The following is a 20637-nucleotide window of genomic DNA, read 5'->3' as shown; positions in this document are numbered from 1 at the left end:
AGCTTGATTTCAGGGATCCTGAGGGAAGTAAATGCAAAAAGTCAAGGAAGGTGTCCCAGTGCCTTTTGGGACCTTATATGAAAACAATCAATTATTTGAGTTCTGGGACATTAACTCACATTTATACGTACTAAGAGAAACTTGCTACTTTATCTGTTTGGAATCATTTTGAAGACAGAAACTTTAGATGGAAAAGATCTTTTGGGGACGAATTCACACGTTTGTTAACTGGATTTTATCACGCCTAGATAAATCTTCCCAAGGAAGATTTCCTGAATCAGGCCTCAGGACTGCTCTGTGCAGGAAGAGTGAAGTCAACACCTTTGGTTGAAGGAGTTCATCTACAGCACGGACCATGCTTGGAGGAGGAAGAATCACAGAACTTGAAGTGTAAGCAATGTCTTTTGGCCACTATCTTGGCAGCTTCTTCAAGACAGACTCACACCTTCACTTCCTCTGTATTCCCTAGAAAGGTTGAAGGCCCTGATTGGGGTGAGGGGGCAGATAAGTGCCTGGGTGGCTCAGTCAGTTAAGTGCAGGACTCTAAGTTTCAGCGCAGGTCATGTTCTCATGGTTGGTGAGTTTAAGCCTCTCATCGGGCTCAGTGCTGACAGTGCAGAGCCTGCTTGGGATTCTCTTTCTCCCTGTCTCTCTGCCTCTCCCCTGCTCATGATCTCTCTCTCAAAATAAATAAATAAACTTAAAAAAAAAAAAAGACCCTGACTGGGGGATAGTGAACAACTGTTCACTGAAAACCTGAGTCAGAGTCCTACAGGCAAATACAGCAAGTTAGTTATGAACATAAATATCAAGTTCACTGAGAGGGCAAGGGTCAATTAAGAGGCATTCCTGAGAACCAACTTTGCCCTGCAACATGAAAAGTTGTTCCTGCCCTCAAGGGGCTTGTGAGATACCTACAGAGACAAGATAAACAGATGAATGTCTGTCTCTTCCCCTAGAAGAGTTTTATGAGGGCAGGAGCCAGGCCTGTTTTACTTACTCTTTGGGTCTTGGTGCTTAGCAGAAGCGCAGTATGTGTTCTTCAAATACGGGGAGGGAGAGGGGTGCCTGGGTGGCTCAGTTGGTTAAGCATCTGACTTTGGCTCAGGTCATGATCTCACAGTTCCTGAGTGTGCATCTGGTAGATGTGTGAGTTTGAATCTCATAGTTTGTGAGTTTGAGTCCCACATAGGGCTCTGTGCTGAAAGCTCAGAGCCTGGAGCCTGCTTCAGATTCTGTGTCTCCCTCTCTCTCTGCCCCTCCCCTGCTCATGCTCTGTCTCTCTCTCTCTAAATAAATAAATAAACATTGAAAATATTTAAGTGCAGGGAGGCAAAAGAAGGAAGGAAGGAAAGAAGGATGAAAGGAAGGAAAAGAGTGAAATAAACTATGCATGTTGTTGTTATTCAAATAGAAGTCAATTACTATGCTCAGTCTTCAGGAAGTAGGGAGGCAGTGAACCAGGATCTAATGGCAATAAGGGTTTGGAGAAACAAGTGGGAAAAGGAAGACATTCCAGTGGAGGGGAATAACAAGAACAAGGATGAAAATGAGCAAGTATGTTTGTGGGATGAGCTGGGAATTAAAGGTTAAAAAAAAAAAAAAGATGAACAGAGAATGAGATGAACTTACAGGCATTTAGGTATGAGGTAGAAAGGCAGTGTTGCCCTTTATCAGGTCTTGTCCTCAGAATAATGAAAATTTATTAAAACTGAAAAATTTACTAAATAACCCAGGCATTTCCAAATAACTGAACATTTGTGATATCCAGAAAAGAATGTCGAAATATTAATGTAACTGAAATTTTCTAGGCTTTTGACGAAGACCAGTAGAGATCCCAAAAAGGCTTTACTATTTATATATTCATGCTGGATGATAAGTTTTTAAAAAAAATTTGTTTTAATGTTTCTTTACTTTTGAGAGACAGACAGAGCACGAGCAGGGTAGGGGCAGAGAGAGAGGAGACACAGAATCCAAAGCAGGCTCCAGGCTCCAAGCTGTCAGAGTCCCATGTGGGGCTCGAACCAGAACTGTGAAATCATGACCTGAGCCACAATCAAATGGGACAGATGCTTAATCAACTGGGTCACCCAGGCGTCCCTACTGGATGATACGTTTTGAAATTTTTTGAAATAAGTTGTGTCTGAGGGAAGGCATAATTATAATAGTATATGCATAAAAATCAAAGTCTTTTTTTCATGGAAACTAAATTATTTTTGCAGTGTGCATATCTAAAATCAGGAAACAAGAACAGAAAGGGGTTAAAAATTTGTTTAAAACTTTTCTAAGTCATTGACCAGGATACACAACTTGAACCCTAGGCTCTCTGGAAGTGAGTTGAAATGTTCTTTGAACATAGAATTCTCTATTATAAAATAATAAGGGGCGGGGGGAGTACAACTTTTCACATAACTTAGAGAGCACTCTGATCGCTGAAGCCCAGTCTCTTGATGTTCTGTACAGGACTGAGCCAATTCAGTGAGCAAAGTGTAAGTAGGTTTTGACTTGGTCTGGACAAAGTTCTTTGAGTGTTCAGACAGGCAAATCTAAGAATAATAGTAGTGAGTGAAGTGTGGTCTTTCCCATTCATCTTAATGGGGTTGTCAACTATGAAGTTTAATTATATCACTGTTAGCCATTTGACAGCAGTTATGAGACTCAGAGGCCAGCAATTAGTGGTGACTTCTAGCCCAACGAAGTACCTCCAGTTTCTTGATTGTTGTAATGATTGTTTGCTAAGCAGAAGGTCAGTTACAGTCTTTTTGATCCCAGTCAATCGCCTTAGTGACTGAGTCATTGGCTGCCTAATAATTGGCAAATCCTCTGGTCAGTTAGATCTGTCTTAGGTGTGATGGTCATTCTTCCCAGATGAACCAAAAGTCTTTCATTTCTGACTGTGATTTCATAAAGAAAACCACAAAATAGGATTAAGAAATGGCCAGTGAGCAAGCTCTGTTTCTTTTGTGTGACTGCCCCTTTTCTCCCTCTGGGGGGATCCAGTCCAACTCACTAACCTGGTAAATACTCAGTGAGGTTGAGTTGCAATTGACAGGCAGAGCCCTCAGGGAAACAAAGCTCGTGGACCAGTTTTTCCTTTATTCTTCCATTTATTCATTTCATAAAGTGTGTTTTCAGCTCTGCTATGTGTCAGAAACTGGTTTCAAGTAAGTTTGGTTGACAAGTGAACTTACAGTATACAAGTGAGCAAATTAGAATTTACTTGTGTAATTCCAGTACTCTAGTAACTAGTTTAGAATTTACTTATGTAAGAGAGATAAAGTGCTATGATGACAAGAAAGCACGTGCTGAGGGTGGTATGGGCATTGACTCAGATCATCACTGAACAGGAGAAATACCACACAAGTCAAAATAGGAACCACATACGTCATTAAATTTTCCTGTAGTCACATTAAGAAAAGTATTAAAAAAGGCATAATTAATTTTAGTAATATATATTTTAACTTGATATATCCAAAATAAAACTTCAACATGTAATGAGTACAAAAATTATTATTTTAAATGTTTATTTATTTATTTTGAGAGAGAGTGTGTGCACAAGCAGGTGGGGAAGGGGCTGGAAGAGAGGGAGAGACAACCCCAAGCTCAGAGCCCCACTCGGGCTGGATCCCACCAAGCTATGAGATCATCACCTGAGCTGAAATCAAGAGTCAGATGCTTAACCAACTGAGCCCCGCAGGCACCTCATCAATATAAAAATTATTATTATTTTTTTTATTTAAAAAAAAATTTTTTTTTTCAACGTTTATTTATTTTTGGGACAGAGAGAGACAGAGCATGAACGGAGGAGGGGCAGAGAGAGAGGGAGACACAAAATCGGAAACAGGCTCCAGGCTCTGAGCCCTCAGCCCAGAGCCCGACGCGGGGCTCGAGCTCACAGACCGCGAGATCGTGACCTGGCTGAAGTCGGACGCTTAACCGACTGCGCCACCCAGGCGCCCCAATATAAAAATTATTAATGAGATGTTTTACATTCTTTTTTCTTACTAAGTCTTTAAAATCTAGTGTATATTTTACATATATAGTACCTCTGAAGTGTTCAACATCCACATATGGCCAGTGGCTACTATATTGGACAGCGCAGCACAGTTTTAAACAGTGGATGAAGAAGGACTTTCCATCACCCAAATAGTGAGAAAGAGCAGCCATGTAGAGATATGTATTCTAGGCAGAGGGATCATGAAGTACAAAGGCACTGAGGCAGGGTTAATTTTTTTTTTAATGTTTATTTATTTTTGAGAGAGAGAGAGAGAGCATGAGCGGGGGAGGAGCAGAGAGAGAGAGGGAGACACAGACTCGGAAGCAGGCTCTAGATTCCAGGCTGTCAGCACAGAGCTTGATGTGGGGCTCGAACTCATGAACCGTGAGATCATGACCTGAACCGAGGTCAGACGCTCAACTGACTGAGCCACCCAGGTGCCCCAAGGCAGGGCTAAGTTTTTAACCAAGTTTGATTTCAATTATAAAATTAGAAAACAAATATAACTTGACATTCAATTTATAATACTTGTATGCAGCTCTGCTAAATGGCAAAACCAAATTATCCTCTCAAAATGCTCATGTAACACAACAGGCCATCATTTCCTAGGAGCTTAAATGAAATGACCTGTTCGGCTCAATTGAATAGCTTGATTATAATAGAAATGAACTCTGTGTAAAACAAAACTTTTTAAATAATGGCTAAGTGAATGCATCTTGAACATATTTTTTTTTCTTTTGTCTTCAAACATGTAAATTCATCACAGTCTAGTGTGTATTTTACTGATAAATATACTAATTGTAGATTCTAGGTTCTAATAGTATTATCTGTCTTCAGGACAGGACTTTGTGAAAAATACATCTGTGGACCATTGCTTGTGTTTTATCTTTCTCTGGAGGCAGGCTGTGTTTGACCCCTCCGTTAGCCTACCCACATAATGAATTAATTGGAAACAAAGGTATGCTATACATAGAAATGAGAGCTCACAGAGAAATCCCCTAAAAAGAATCATTGAATACATTTTAAAATAAAACGTCTGGAACATGCTCTTCATATCAAGTAAACATTCTTATATTTGTATATGAGTTTGATGTATGTCTGCATTTGGATTCTTCCAAAACTGACCTTAAGAGGAGAATGTGAGTATAAGAAGCTTATTCGAGAGGCAATTCCAAGACCCAGGGGTAGGCAGGAGGAATGAGACAGGGAGGGAAGGAAGCCAGTACAAGGTGCATTAAGAAGCCAGTCATCCTAGAGGACAACTGGAGCCTATTCAAGCTATGCCACTCTGGGATTCGTGTAGAACGTGCTCCAGAATGATCTCACTTCAAGGGTAATAAATTTATTCCCCAACTCCATCTGTCACAGGCTACACTGCTCCAGGGCTGGGGGAAAAATGTTGAATCCCTGAACACTTGTGACCTGACTCCCACAGGGCAGAGCGGGCTCCAGTGCCCAGAGAAGAACTTCAGCAAAGAGATGTGGGTGTCGGCAATTGGAAGGTGGGAAAGGCCAAGTGAATCAGGTGGTCCCTGAGAGTAGCTGCTCCATGTGTATAATGGAAATTCATCCAGTTTACCTTTAGCACTTAACAAGTGTATCTTGTATCATCAAGCACTTTACAGTTTTCTAAGGGCCTTCATTTATGTTATTTTACTCAGTCCTCCCAGGGACCCTGAAGGTTGGGTTGAGCAGGGTTTACTAGTCATATGTGATAGAGGACAGATCCATGGGGACCTAATCTCCCAGATGGTAAGGGAGGAATGCAGGGATTTGGTTTTTGTGGAAATTATGGTTGCCTTTCCTGTCACCTCAATCATTGTCTCTCCCCACTGCACAACTATGCACCTCGCACTTTGCATGGGATTGACTCCACCCCCACCTATAGGGATGGGCCTTGATTGGTCAATCGGATCATTGTATTCTTATTAACATAATGTGATTGGTTCAGTTCATTCAGAGCAGAGCGAAGGACCGTAGCAAACTAAATGACGGGGATAAGAGAAAGATATATTTTTACCTCTTTTTTGATTTTACGCGTGGATGAGACATCTGTAGCCCTGTAGTTGTTGGCAGCCATCATGTGAGCGTGAGGCAATTCAGCCTTGCGAAGCCAATGTCACCGATGGCAGAAAAGAGAGATTGAAATGCATGCACACAAAGCAAAAAACAAAAACAGGACCCTTGGAGACATTATTGATCACTGGATAAAACCCTGCTGAAGCTGAGAAACTCCTTATATGGTTTACGAAAACCATCTGGGGTAGGATTTTCAAACACTTGCAGTTGAGAACGTTTTACCTGATTCCAGACTTGGTGCTCTACACCAAATGCCCCATGTCCTCCTCAAATGAAATAACTTGAAGCTCCTATATTGAAAATCTAGAGGAATTTTACATATCATTTGCATGACATGTTCACATAAATTCTCTCTTTTCATTTGAAGTCTGTGTCATAATCCGTGGAAGCATAAATACAGTCCCCGTTATAGCCTGAAGACCAGCTCTATGTTAGCAATGGAAGAGCAGAAGTGTTAAATAGATGATGAAGAAATTGTTTCAGTTTTAAGTGAATTTGTGGCTAACATAGAGAATATACTATAAATTCATTTTTTTTTGAGAAATCATAAGTTTAGACAATAAAGGAAGAAAAAGTAAAACTAATGATACCTAGAAAATCAGATTTTCTCTTTTTGGGGGATATGTAACTGTAGCCACTATAAGGGGTTTGTCTACCTTTTTCTCCTTCACCCATCTCACTTATATAGATTAGAAAAGTGAAATACTCATGGTCTTAGCCTATCTTGTTGCAGCTACAGATGGTTACGTGATATAGTTCCAGCCAATAAGATGTAAGCAGGTTGTTTTCTGAGGGAATTTCAGGGAAAGCTTTTGTTTTTCTGATAAAGTGGGGCATGTAATACCATGCCCCTTTCCACTTTTCCCTGTCCTAAATGATGCAAAGTGCAGAACTATTGTGGCCATTTGGAGATAACGAAGAGACAGACGTAAAGCCGAGGGAGGTGGAGTGAAAAGATAGAAACAATCTGGCTACCTGGTGGCCCTACCAGTGGAACTCATGACAAAAACAGTTGTCTCTGACTTTTCCTAACTGGTATATGCAACCACCTCAACAAGTTTTTGAATATCTAAGGTTATTTTAGACTTTTGCTTTATGTGTTTTTTATGTTTCAATGGTTGTAACTTGACTCAGGAGATATTCGTATGTCAAACATGTCAGTGAGTGAGTCTTTTTTTAACAATGTATTTATTTACTTAATAAAAGAAATGCCCACCTGCTCTGGTAAAGCAGCAAGAGCCTCTATTGTGGATTCAGACAGTTTTAGGAGAATATCTGGGTTCTTCCCACTAATCACCTCTTTGATTTTTCATTCACTGGGCAATTTCTCTCCTAATTGGTATATTTAGACCATTCATATTTAAAGTGATTATTAATATAATTAGAATAATATCTCCCATGTTTGTAATTAATTTTTTTTCATTGCATTGTTCTTTGCCTCTCTTCCCCAGGCTTTCTTCTTTTTCTGGTTTTAATCAAGCATTATATACGGTTAATTCCATTTTACCTTTTCTCTTGACATATCAGGTATAATTAAGAAAAATTTTAGTGGTTTCCTTGCAGTGTAAAATATACCTTTTTTTAAAAAGCTAATGTAAGTCCATCTTCAAATAACATTATAACATTTTACATGAAATCCAGGTTCCTTTTAGCAAAATATTCCTAATTTATCTGTCTTATTCTCTGTGACATCACTGTCTTTTTTCTTACTTATCCATATCTTATATTCACTGCAATATGTTACTCTATTACTTTTTAAGTTATTATTTAAACTAAGAATAATAAGAATATCTTATCTCTACTTATTCCTTCTCTGATACTTTTTTGTTCTTTATGTAGATGCGAGTTTCTGACCTAAATTATTTTTCTTTTGCCTGAAGAGCTTCTTTTTTATCTTTCTTGCAGAGCGGGTCTACTTGTGATGAATATCCTTGGTTTTGTTTGTCAGAGAAAGTCTTCATTTCTCTTTCAGTTTTTTCTTTTTTTAAGATTTTACTTTTAAGTAATCTCTGCACCCAAAGTGGGGCTCAAACTCACAACCGTGAGATCAAGAGTCACATGGTCCACATACTGAGCCAGCCAGGCACCCCTTTCTTCCAATTTTGAAGGATTATTTCACTGGATATAGAATTCCAAGTTGATGGTTGTTTCTTCAACACTTCAAATATTTCACTTTATTCTCCTTTTGCTTGTGGTTTCTGACCGCAAGTCAGAAGGTTTTTTCTGCAAAAAACCTATGATAGGGTTTTTGGTTTTTGTTTGTTTGTTTTTGTGTTTATCTTTCTAGGGTTCCCTGAGCTTCAGGATCTGTGATGTCTTAGTACCCATCATTAGTTTTGGAAAGGTCTCAACCATTATTACTTCTAATATTTCTTCTACTCTATCATTTCTTTCTTCTTCTGATATTCCCATTACTTGTATGTTACACCTTTCAAAATGGCCCTGCAGTTCTTGAATCTTCTGCTCTGGGAAATTTCTGTAGCTTGAGGATAGTTTAAACCTATCTTTAAGGTCACTAATTCTTAACTCAGTCATGTCAAATCTATTGATGAGCCCACTAAAGGCATGCTTCATTTGAATTACAGTATTTTTTTTTTAATTTTTAACATCCCCTTTGCATACTTTCTTAGAGTTTTTATCTCTCTGCTTATGTTAACCATCTGTTATTGCATGTTGTCTACTTTTTCCATTAGTATCATTAATGTATTACTATAGTTATCTTAAATTCCTTGTCTTATAATTCAAATATTAGTGTCATATCAGAATCTGTTCTGAGGATTGCTTTGTTTTTTTTCAAACTATGATTTTTTTCTTTTGTATTTTGTATGTTGTATTAGGTAATAAGAACTAAGGTAAATAGACCTTTAGTCTGAGGATTTATGGTTTGTCCAATTAGGAGTGTGACTTTGTTTAAGGCTTGCTGTAGCTATGCATGCGAGAAATTTAGAAATACTCTAGTGTCGCTGTTTTTGTCTTGACTTTGAACTTCCCTAAGCATTCCTTACCAGAGAAAGTCTGTCAGCATTTTTAGTGATGGTTCATTATTAATATACTGGAGTTCTATTAATATTATGATAAGATGTTGGGGAAAGGGCATACTTTATAGACTTTAAATTAAATCTCAACATTTTAGTCAGTCTTTGGGCTGTGACCTTCACAAGTATTTTGCAATTGATATAGCTATTTTCCCCTCTGCACCCTACTTCCTTCCCTGGCTGCAGTATTCCCAATCTATTTCCTTGGAACCCTGTCGCATGTTGACTATGCTCCCCAATCCCTTCCTCATTAGATGAAACAAGAAAGCTAGAGGGGACTGGAGTGGGAGACATGACCCTTTCCCAGGTGAGAGAAGGCTCTGACAACGTTCGCCAACCCCCCCCCAACCTCCTTGGAGAGTATGAATTTGTTATGGAAATGTCCTGGACATATTTTTATAAGGATTACTTCCATCCTGGCCAGTGGCCTCTTCACTGTGAGAACCTGGTGGATTTCCTGGAGATAAACTGCATAAAAGTTTGATCCCCCCCCTTCCAAGACCAAAGCCCTATGGATTTTCTTACTCTCATGCTAGTTCACACAGCCTCCAGAAATTCATCAGAATTACCTTTGAGTGTCTCTACTACTTTATGGCTCCAACAACTTCTGTTCCAGGTCAGCATATCATAATGGTCACTTCTGGATGACTCTGCCTCTCCAGATTTCAGAGCGGCTGTTTACACACCTCAGCTCTCTGATGGGTCCACAAAAAGTCATAGATTTTCAGTTTGTTTAACCATCTTGCTGTAAGAATGGGGGTGACACTTTCAAGCTCCTTACATGTCAGAGCTGAACCCGAAGTCCCCTTCCCTCTCCTTTGGATGTCTCTTTCTTTACCTATTAAAATGAGTACATTTATAGCTACCTTCTGATGCTATTGCCATTATTTTATGAGGCAATAATCTGTGAAAAAAGTAATGCAATACCTGTAGCAGGTGGTCAATGAAATGTCATTCTATATTTAAATTTTAGATGGAATTCCGCTATAAAAAAGCTAAGTAGATTTGAATTCGATACATTTACCTTGCATGAAATCAAGTGGATGTGCTAAAAACAAAAATTAATAGAGAGAAAATAATTTAAACAATGTGAAGAGTTCTGTCAATCCATAGTAAACGTATGTCAACTAACAGAAAGGAGCAGTAAAAAGCTGGGGAGTGAGGGTGAGGAAGAGAAGGAATGAAAACTTCCAGGCAAGAGAAACAATGGATGGGAGATGCTTGGGGTGGGAAGAAGCTAAGAACATTTAAGAAATATGGGAGTGGAACTGAAGGGGGAGAGAGGTGACGATAAAGCTGGAGGGGAGGTCTAGTGATCATTGCAGAGTGCTTGGACTCTTTTTTAAGATTAGTGGACTAGTTTCTCCAAAACTCAGTTTGTATCATTCACATATTTCATTGTTTTAATTTTTTTAGAGGTTTTATTTTTTTAATGTTTATTTATTTTCAGAGAGACAGAGAGAAATCACGCGCAAGCTGGGGAGGGATATAGAGGGGGGTGGAGAAAATTCCAAGCAGGCTCTTCATTGCCAACACAAAGGGCGACATGGGGCTCAAACTCTCGAACTGTGAGACCAAGACCTGAGGCAAAATCAAGAGTCAGAGGCTTAACCAACTGAGCCACCCAGGTGTTCCTCATTCACATATTCAATAAGTAGAAAATTGGCAATGGTGCCTTACTGTTGATTTATTTTGTATTTTTTTATTGCTATCTGAAGTCAATATTTTATGTATTTATGTGAAATTATTATCTCATGTCTTATTTATTTTTAAATTTATTTTTAATTTATTGGTTCTTATTGGTTATTATTACTGTTGAAAAAACTTATTATGTATTATTTTTTAAATCTTTCATATTTGGGGGTAAGTGATCTTCTCCAATCTTTTGTTTTTCTTTCATTTTAGTTCCTACCATCTTAAAATGTATGGCTCTTCCCATCTGTTGGTGTAATAATGTGGTGGCTTATAATGATAAGCATTCATTTCTCACTCATGTGTCTTTGAGTTAGTTGATATTCACCTGATCTAGACTGGGCACTGTTTACAGAGCTGGTGTTTGTTTTTGTTTTTGCAATATGGTCCTTTAAATACATCCTTGTTTGGTTTCTTGGACTAGGTTATAACAATGCCATAGTTGACTGGGCAAGTTTTTGTGACTCTAATGACCACAGAACTCAAGGTCAGACATTTGTAAGTTAAAGAGAAAGAGGTGTCTTTTTGTTTGGGTTCACCCAACAGAAGGCCCAGAGATAAGGATCTGGGTGCCAATAATTAGTTTGGGAGAAACATAGTGATAGAGTGGGAAAGGGAGATAAGAAAAAAAAAAAAACCAGCCAATGAATTGTTCATTGATGAGCAGGTTACCTCTGTGGGCAGCTGGAGCTTTAACCTGTTGAGGACATTGGGGGAAACTGTACAAGACATACCTTTAAATTATCCCCCAAGATGGCAAAGAGGTTGAAGTGCTTACCTGCCAACTCCCATCATTTACTGGGGAGGGTTGCTCCTGGGATATCAACTTCTGCTTTATGTGGACAGGTGGCTACTAAGAATAGAAAAAACCCTTAGGAAGAGAGATGCTAGTGCTCTTGTAGGAAGTTGTCAGCAGGAAAATGTCCACCAAGCTGCAGGTAACCTCCAGGGTGGGCAGAGAGGACATAGGCAGAGCATCTGCCACAAGAAGGTACTACAATGCAGAGACTAAAATAAACCCAAGAATGTCATGACTCTTTTTATTAAATACACTGTGAACTCAGCTGGTCTTCAATAAACACTTGTTATATTTAATTAGACCTTTGGGTTCATTTAGCAGAACGTGAACACCTTGCAGATAGGGACAGAATGGTTGCCTTCCTTTCCCAACATCTAGTTCAGAGCCTGACATACCATTACTCAATAAATGATGATGTAGGGAGGTAGTTTAGGAGAGTAGAGAGAGTTTGACTTTTGGGGCTGAACAGACTGCATAGACTCTTGTGGTTTGGTGACTTATGCCATTGTATTCCAATGGTCAAGTTACTTGCTTCTCTTATTCCATTTCCTCATCTTCAACACTGAAATAGTGATGCTGAACTCAAATATTATTGTAAGAAGAAAATGAATTAACAGATGTTTAGTGGCTGCTCTGGAATTTCTATATTGGGACAACTTAGAGGAGACAGCAATCTAGACAGAAGAGGAGACAGGGATAGGTATTTTGCAGAAGACTGAGAATATCATCAATCGGGGAAGAAATCCCTCCAAACACCCACTTGATGTTGCTACAATATTTGTTAGATTCTTAGACTAGGGTTTAGCAGGTTACAGGCTTTTAACCAAATGTAGATGTTATTATCAGGCTATTCTGCAAGAGATTGTCCTGGTTTGGAAATGTTGTTGTGTTTATATCTTGTGATACATAATTGGAAATGTTTGGAAATGTTGAGTGTTTATATCTTGTGATACATAATTGTTATTGCAGTTTAGTGATGTGACTCCTGAAACAGAAGTTTATAGTCCAAGACAGAAGGTACCCTTGAAATCATTCCTTTCTCCTTTGCTTTTTCTTTCTTGTGAGTATCTGAGTCCTGTGGGTGACTATCAATCCAGGAATCAAAATTCAGAATAGGGTGAGGAACCCAACCCAAAGCCTGGATGAGTGATGAGAAGGTCAGTGTCCCTACCCTCAACATTAAGAATGGCCAATCCTGTCCCCATAGGGTATGAACTCTGTAGCATAGGGAGACTTGATGGATGGTGGTATTGGGGAAATCAACAAATTCATCCTAGAAAACAGGATGGAGTCCAGCTCTGTCAGTATTCTCACCATGTTGGCTGCTAGGCAGGTTTACAGGGTGTCTTGAAAAACTTGTAGCAGGCTCCTTAAAGTAGATGACCATGGGGAAAAGGTACTAGATGTTAACCCTCAGTGATGAACATTCCATGTCTGTGATCCGGGTTTCACTCTGAATGGAGCTTAAGGCCTCTCGAGAGGCATCTCCACTCTCCACTCTTTTGTCTCTGAATGCAGAGCCATAAACCTATAAACAGCCTTGACTAGTTATCTTTAGGGCCTGGAATCCAGCCAGCAGGGACTTCAAATCACGACAGGAAACAAAAAAGAATTGTTAACCCAAGAGAGTAATGTTCCGAGCTATTTACGTTGGTATTTTTCTTCCAAATTAAGTTTGTTTTATTTTCTAATTGTGGAAGATCACACCCCCCCCCCACCTCATAATCCTTACCCAGAGAAAATGGGGTGTAGTCTTCCAGATCTTTTCTTATGCACTATATAAATACATGTTTTAAATATGTAATTAGTCTTGTAAAAATATTTATACTTCCAATATCAATAGATACATTTTTTTCAGTATTGTTAAACTTTGAATTCATTAAACTTAAGTAAATCTTAAAATAAATAAAAAGTAGTTTGGGGCGCCTGGGTGGCTCAGTCGGTTGAGCGGCCGACTTCGGCTCAGGTCATGATCTTGCGGTCCAGTCCGTGAGTTGGAGCCCCGCGTCGGGCTCTGTGCTGACAGTTCGGAGCCTGGAGCCTGTTTCAGATTCTGTGTCTCTCTCTCTCTGACCCTCCCCTGTTCATGCTCTGTCTCTCCCTGTCTCAAAAATAAATAAAAAACGTTAAAAAAAATTTTTTTAAATAATAAAAAATAAAAAAATAAAAAGTTTTAAAATGAGGCATCAAAATTAAATAAATCTCCTATTTATGGACAGTTATGTTATTTCCAACATTTAGATTTTATAAACAATACTTTGATCCTTGTTGCTAAATCTTTGTGATACCTTTATTTGTTCTCAGCTTTCTTTCATATGTATATATTTTTAATCTCTTAATCTCCTTGGGCTGCATTCCAAAAAGTTTCTTTCTTTGTCTACTTAAACCTTCTTTTGTTTTTTAATGTTCATTTATTTTTGAGAGCAAGAAAGGCAGAATGCAAGGAAAGGAGGGGCAGAGAGAGAGAGAGAGAGAGAGAGGCACGGAATCTGAAGCAAGCTCCAGGCTCTGAGCTGTCAGCACAGAGCCCTACATGGGGCCAGAACTCACGCACCTGAACCATGAGATCATGATCTGAATGGAAGTTGGATGATTAACCGACTGAGCCACCCAGGCAACCCTTGTCTGTTCAACCCTTCTACTGAGATTTTATTTTTAATTTTCATAATTTAATATTTCTAAAAATTCCATTTTTCAAGTCTGTCCTCTCTTTCTGATATTTTCTATTCATTTTTTAAAAAATGTCTTTAATCATTTAAACATGATTTTTTTGTGGTGTCTACTATCATGGTTTCTGATAACAACCGCTAGTGCTCTTGTTCACAGTGGATTCTTTCCCCATGAGTTCTGTAATTTTGGTTCATGAGCTCATCTTCTGTGGACCTCATTGGGAATCCTGGTGTAAAAATATGCCCCTTCAGAGACATTTTCTGATAGCTTCTGCCAGGCACACAATGGGTATTATCAGCTCAGAACATGTTTTATATTAACTGATAGACAGGAGAACTCTAGTGAAAATCTGAATGCCAAATCCATGTGGTCAGACCCATGATTATGAATTCTCAGACTAGACCAATTTTGTCTCCATCTAGATCCTAGACAGAAGAATGTCATTGTCATCTCTCTCTGCCTTTGGGTGGATTGTTCTAGTTCAACTTCTCATCTGTCAGTGGCCAGAGTCCTTATCTGTGTTCCCCTACATGGGCATTAAAACCCAAGCCTAAGTTGTGAGACCAGAAAAACATCCATAGAACATCCAGAGTTTCAGCTCAGTTGTTATAGCTTAAGATTCCAGGTTCCTCTTCATTTTTTATCCCAAGAGATTTCCCTAACTTTCTTGCAAAGCTCAGCTCTGCATCTAAAAGAGTCTTAACATTTTCTCTAGTGTTTCCACTTTGTAGTGAGAGAGTTTTCGGTTATTTAGACTAAAATGTTGCCAAAACTTAAAAGGTCTTAAGTATATCTGCAGTGTAAATTCTCAAAGGAGGAATTTCACGTTTAAGAGACATGTATATTTTTAATGTATCTCATACATTAACATTTCATAGATAATACACAATGTGGAAAGCAGTTTGTCCTCAGAATATCTTATAACTCAAGAGCACAATGATAACCCAGGACAGCTTTGAAATAAATTCTTAGCTCTTTGGTTAATGAAACCTGTCTTCTTATTTCTCTCTCACTTTAAGCATCTTTTTGTTAAAACTCTATTTTTTCAAAAAGTGAAAAAAGCAAATTGCAGAGAGTGAAGCTCACTCTTAGATTTTTATTTCTGGTACGTTTCTTCTTTAACAGAACATCTGCCTCATCATGAACTTTGGAAGTTTAGATCAAATGGGCCTAAACAGGAATGCTCATGGAATTCTGATGAACAAGAGTTTTCTAAAAATATGTTCCCAAGTTCTTCCCTCTACAAGGTGAGGACCTACTATATGTATATTCAATGTTCACATCACTCGCATATATACATGTCTAAGGCTGGGTGGTGAAAACAGAGGAAGACACTACCTAGGGATGAAGCAGGAATGAATTAGTGCACATGCTGTGATTTTTTAGTGGCTACCTCTCCTAGTCCTTAAACTGTCACTGAAGAGTAGCTTTGAACAAGTTGCAAAACCCTGAAAGGTCATAACCCAGGAAGGGAGAGACTCCGGGAACATGCACCAGCGAAGATGCATACGAATAAACAAGCCATAAAGTGCACCATATTTTCTCTTTTCCAGCATTCACTGAAGACTTGACCTCATGCTATTACCCTGTGAAAGTGGAATTTTAAAACAGCCAACCCCAAACAAACCTGTACTAATCCCAGGGTGGCCAGCTTTACCCATCGCTAATGAAACCCAAGAGGGTCCCGAAGTGAAGTGTGACAATTTGAGAGGCAGAGTGAAGATCACAGAGGTGAGAAGCCTATCACCTCTTTTTTCCCATCCCAAGGAACATACGGGCCAGACTTAGCATGTCCGAAGTTCTTGTGGCCTGGACAGAAGTCCCCTGCCTGAGAGCTACAAGGAGATGGATGCCCACCTCTGTCACACTCTCTCCTCTAGCTGGCCCAGCTCAGCCCTTTCAAAGGTGCCTTAGCTGACTGAGGGCATTCAGCTGTGACAGCCTTTTGCACATGTTATTTCTGAGGAACTAGGTGAATGCACTCACATGGAAGGAGGTGATGAGAATGAGAAATGGTATAAGTGACTGGTCTGATCTCCTGGCTGGCAGGCTGTAGGGTCATGACTCTGTGCTCCCTCACAGGGGTATGGTTAGAGCTTATAAGTTCTCTTCTGTCTGACTGGAGTAAATGGGGTGGTGTTGGAGCAGTGCTGGCAGAGGAAGGCTGGATCTCCAGGAACTAAGATATAAGGGTATTATCTGCCACAATTCTGCTTCTTATTGATCTCTAGATACTCCCTTGGATGGTAGAGTCAGGCTCTGCCATACTCCTCAGAATGGATCCAAAGAGTCAGAATTAAGTCAGTCATCAGACAGGGATCAGAGGTGGACCTCCTCCATGCCCACTTTTCCTTTCTGACTGGTTGAAATCAAGAGCCTCAACCACACATGAAATGATGATGTCCTGGAGCTTTGTGAAGCCACAGGTGGGAAAATAGCTTGGGTCCTTGAAACACTGTGTGGAGGAGTGTGCTTTACAACCCCAGATATTAATTTTGAATTCTATACAAGCAAGAAAAAAGCCCATCACCTTATATTAGGAAAGTTTAATGTACTTTAATAAATTATCATTCTGAGATTTCTTTTCATTGGATTCCTATATAAATTCTGCTTTTTTTTTCTGGATGGCATGTCTTCTTTTAGTTTGGATGTATTTATTTTTGAGGATTAATCAAATAATATTTTAAAGAAAGGGTACCGAGGAAATAAATTTCTGGACATTTTATGTCAAAACAAAAAGTCCCTATTTTGCCCTCTCTTGATTAGGTAGATTTTTATAGACAAAGGATTTTATATTTAAAACTATTTTTTCCCTCTGAATTCAAAGGCATTGCTTCACTGCCTTTATGCATCTATGCTAATGAGACATTTATGATAGAAAAAGTGTCAGGAGATAACAGCAACCATGCAAACAGCCAGTACATACACGAACAAGAATCATGTGTAAATGAGAATCAAACATTAATGAGAATCCATTTTCTTCTCTATCAGATTGACAAAGATTATAAAAATGGTAATACTCAGCATTGGTGCATATTGGAAAATGAATATTTGTCTACACTGCTGATGAGTGTGAAATTGGAACAAAATTTCTGGAGGACACATTTATAATATCCAAAAATAAGATCTATTACTTTTACTTTGTAGGTGAGATTTTTTTTTTTCCAAACAGGAAACATTCTAGTTCTCTTTTATCTTTGGTGTAGCAAAGTTTCATTGAGCTACATTTGAGTGAAAAGCTATTTTTATTCATCAGCTCAGCACTTACTGGGCCATTTCTACCTTCTGTTTTGTTCTAGCCTCAAGGAAATAGTTCTATGATTTATTTTTTTTTTCCTGCTTTTAATTGTCCTGATTTTTTTTTCTTTCTCAAGCTGTCATTAGATGGATATTGGTCCTTCTGTATGGATCTGTTATACATTTTAAAGTTTCTCTCATGTTTTTAATCCTTTTTTTTGGTCTTTTGCTTTATATTACTTTTTTTTCTCTTAAAAAAAATTCTTTTTTTAAAGTAACCTCTAGGCCCAGCCTGGGGCTCGAACTCATGACCCTGAAATCAATAGTTGCATGCTCTGCCAACTGAGCCAGATAGGTGCCTCTAACCTTTGCTTTATATTTTTTAGAGATTTTAAAAACTTCTCTTCTTTGCTTTCTATTGATTTAGTTTCATCAAATATTTAAATATTTTAAATTTTCATGAACTCTAGTTCCTTTTCATATCAACCTATTCTTGTTTTGTCGATGTGATATCTTCATATAATTAGTTTGACCAACAAGGGTAATAATTAGAATATGTAAAAAGTTCTCTTTTTCATGTTATCTGTTCCTGTCACTGAATGTTTTTCTCTTTTTTCAGGTTGGTTACTCATTTTGGTGTTGTTGATTTTCCTCAAATATCTGGTAATCCCTGATCTTTCATCCTTCCTCACAATTGAGGTCTGTGCTGATTAATTTGAGTAGCTGGCATGTTTCTTCTTTACTTGGCTATTATAAATAATAAATGCACAATACAAAATGTAATTTTAAAGAGTGTTATCTTGTTAGAAATGGGCTCACTTTAATAAAATATTTTATTTTTCTATATAATATGCTGGTAATATTGACTATCGATAGGACTGCTAGATTTATCCATATAGGAAATCTATAACATTTGTTTGATCCCACCTAAAGCTATCTGATTAATAAACTATCTTACAAATATACACTTTGAAATTTTGTCTAAGAATTTTTTGAGTTAAAAATCTCTTCATATTTAGTTGAAATGTTTTAGGGGAATCAAATTATATTTTTTTAATATCAACACATTATTTTATATGTAAAGGAAAATCCATTGTGTCATAGATGTCTATACTTTGTGACCATGATGTATTGATGCCTTATGTGGGCATAGATGTATATGTAAAGTGTGTGAAATTGGTATGAACACTATTAAAATAGTCACATGACTTAGCTACAATTATGTACAAAATAAACACATTATGGGGAAATCATGTATTGTTGGCAAAAGAGATTATTTTTCTTTAAAAAAAAAAAACCCTCATGGAATGATTGGCTGAATCAGCCTGGTGAAAATTTTCATTCAGAAGATGCCAACATCTTTTTCCATGATCTTACATTGCTACCCATTCATTTTTCACACATAGGGCCTTGTTCATACTGGGACTCACAGTCAAGTTGTAGGCTAGATTGATCTCATCACAGTGAAGCCATTACACTTTTTTTGGTCTTCCTTACACATTTGCTCCATGCATGCATAAAATCTGGAAAAAACATACTCATGGGCTGGAGAAACAAAGAAGCAGCAATTTCCTTGCCTTATTCCTTGGCCAGTGATGAAGTAGAGAGCATGATGTGGTGATTGGAGCCAGACCTAACTCTGGCCATGGGCATTGCTGCCGACCCCAACCTAATTAAGAAAGATCTTGAATAAACTTGGGTGAGAGCCAAAATCACTAGCCTCTTCAATCAGTATTTTTGATATAAAAATTAGCATCTGGGCTGAGTAAAAGGGAGCCCTGTTTCTTGCCAAAGCAAAAAAAAACAAAAACAAAAAAAAACCTCTTTTGCTTCTACTCTGACTTCCTGATGTTGGGTATTTTATCAATTTGTATCTGTGATCATTTTCAGAGCAATTGACTTACAATTGTCAAGTTCTGTCCTAAACCCTGTCACAGGCATCAGCCTTTTCCAAATGGGTAAGCTGGACTGACTTGTTTTCTTATTCCTCCTTGAGTTACCCTTCTAATACATAAAGTTTAGCTGAAGTAACTGTAAGAAATTTGACTGGACAAGGAATACGACATTCAAAGGAAAATAGCGCAATGCCCTGTTGGAGCTTTGGAAGTCCTCTTTACACATTGGTAACACCCTGAAAACTTCAACAAAATGGCCTTCCAAGATGAGTCCACTATTAATCTCTCCAAGAGTAGAGGATCATAGTAGAGAGTAGTAGTCTAGAGGATAATGTATGTTGAGGTCTTGGTACAGTATCTGGCACATAAGTGTCCAAAAAATGATTGATTTGCTTTCAAGATATCACATGACTGCTTCAGAAATAATTCCTAGTCTTGAGGTGCCTGGGTGGTTTAGCTGGTTGAGCATCTGACTTTGGCTCTGGTCATGATCTCACAGTTCGTGAGTTTGAGACCCACATTGGGCTCTGTGCTGAGCTCAGTTCAGAGCCTGCAGCCTGTTTCAGACTCTGTGTCTCCCTCTCTCTCTGTTCCTCCCCCACTAGCACTCTGTTTCTCTTTTTCAAAAATAAGTAAACATTAACAAAAAAACTCTTTAAAAAGAAATAATTCCCAGTCTTGATCCAGGAAATTCACACGCAGGGTATGATATAGAGAAAGAAAAGATTAATATTTGATTCATGTTAATGCCTTTGTTATACTAAAGACTACTTTCAATGAAATTGAAACAAATTAAGGGACAAAGACATCGCTGCCTTTTAGAGAAACTCAGTGAAATATTCTCTGATGAAATCATATGATTTTTGGGGCTTTCTTCAAAGTAATCTGTGAATGGGGGGAAATAGATGAAAGGCCATGAACTGATAATGTTTGAAGCTAGGTGATAGGTGCATGTGGGTTCTCTATACTATTCTCTCTTATTGTATGTTGAAAATTTTCCATTTTAAAACCTTTTAAAGTAGATGGATTAGAAATAATTTTTAAAAAGTGGATGGACTTCTGTCAGTTCCAATCTGAGTCCCTCCCTAAGAATTCCCTTTGGCTGAATAGAATTGTCTTGCCCAAAGTAATGCCCTCTCCCACACCTGTACCTTGGTAACTTGTATCTCATGATTAGTTGATGGCAGAAAGAACATAGAGGCTTGTCTCCTTTGCTTCATTTTGAGATAACTC

General features: G+C 38.3%; 1 long non-coding RNA gene across 1 annotated transcript; it reads left to right on the top strand.

Moving 5' to 3' along the window:
* LOC113602584 (uncharacterized) lies at window positions 1–16214 on the top strand. Its single transcript, XR_003424072.2, has 3 exons — window positions 1–390; window positions 15398–15519; window positions 15826–16214. It is a non-coding gene; the product is annotated as an uncharacterized LOC113602584 (long non-coding RNA).
* The last annotated feature ends 4423 nt before the right edge of the window (window positions 16215–20637 follow it).

The sequence above is a fragment of the Acinonyx jubatus genome, chromosome A3, assembly GCF_027475565.1.
Source record: "Acinonyx jubatus isolate Ajub_Pintada_27869175 chromosome A3, VMU_Ajub_asm_v1.0, whole genome shotgun sequence".
In the NCBI taxonomy this organism is placed as follows: domain Eukaryota; kingdom Metazoa; phylum Chordata; class Mammalia; order Carnivora; family Felidae; genus Acinonyx; species Acinonyx jubatus.
Note: the sequence above shows the minus strand (reverse complement) of the source record. Positions and strands in the feature narration are given on the sequence as shown.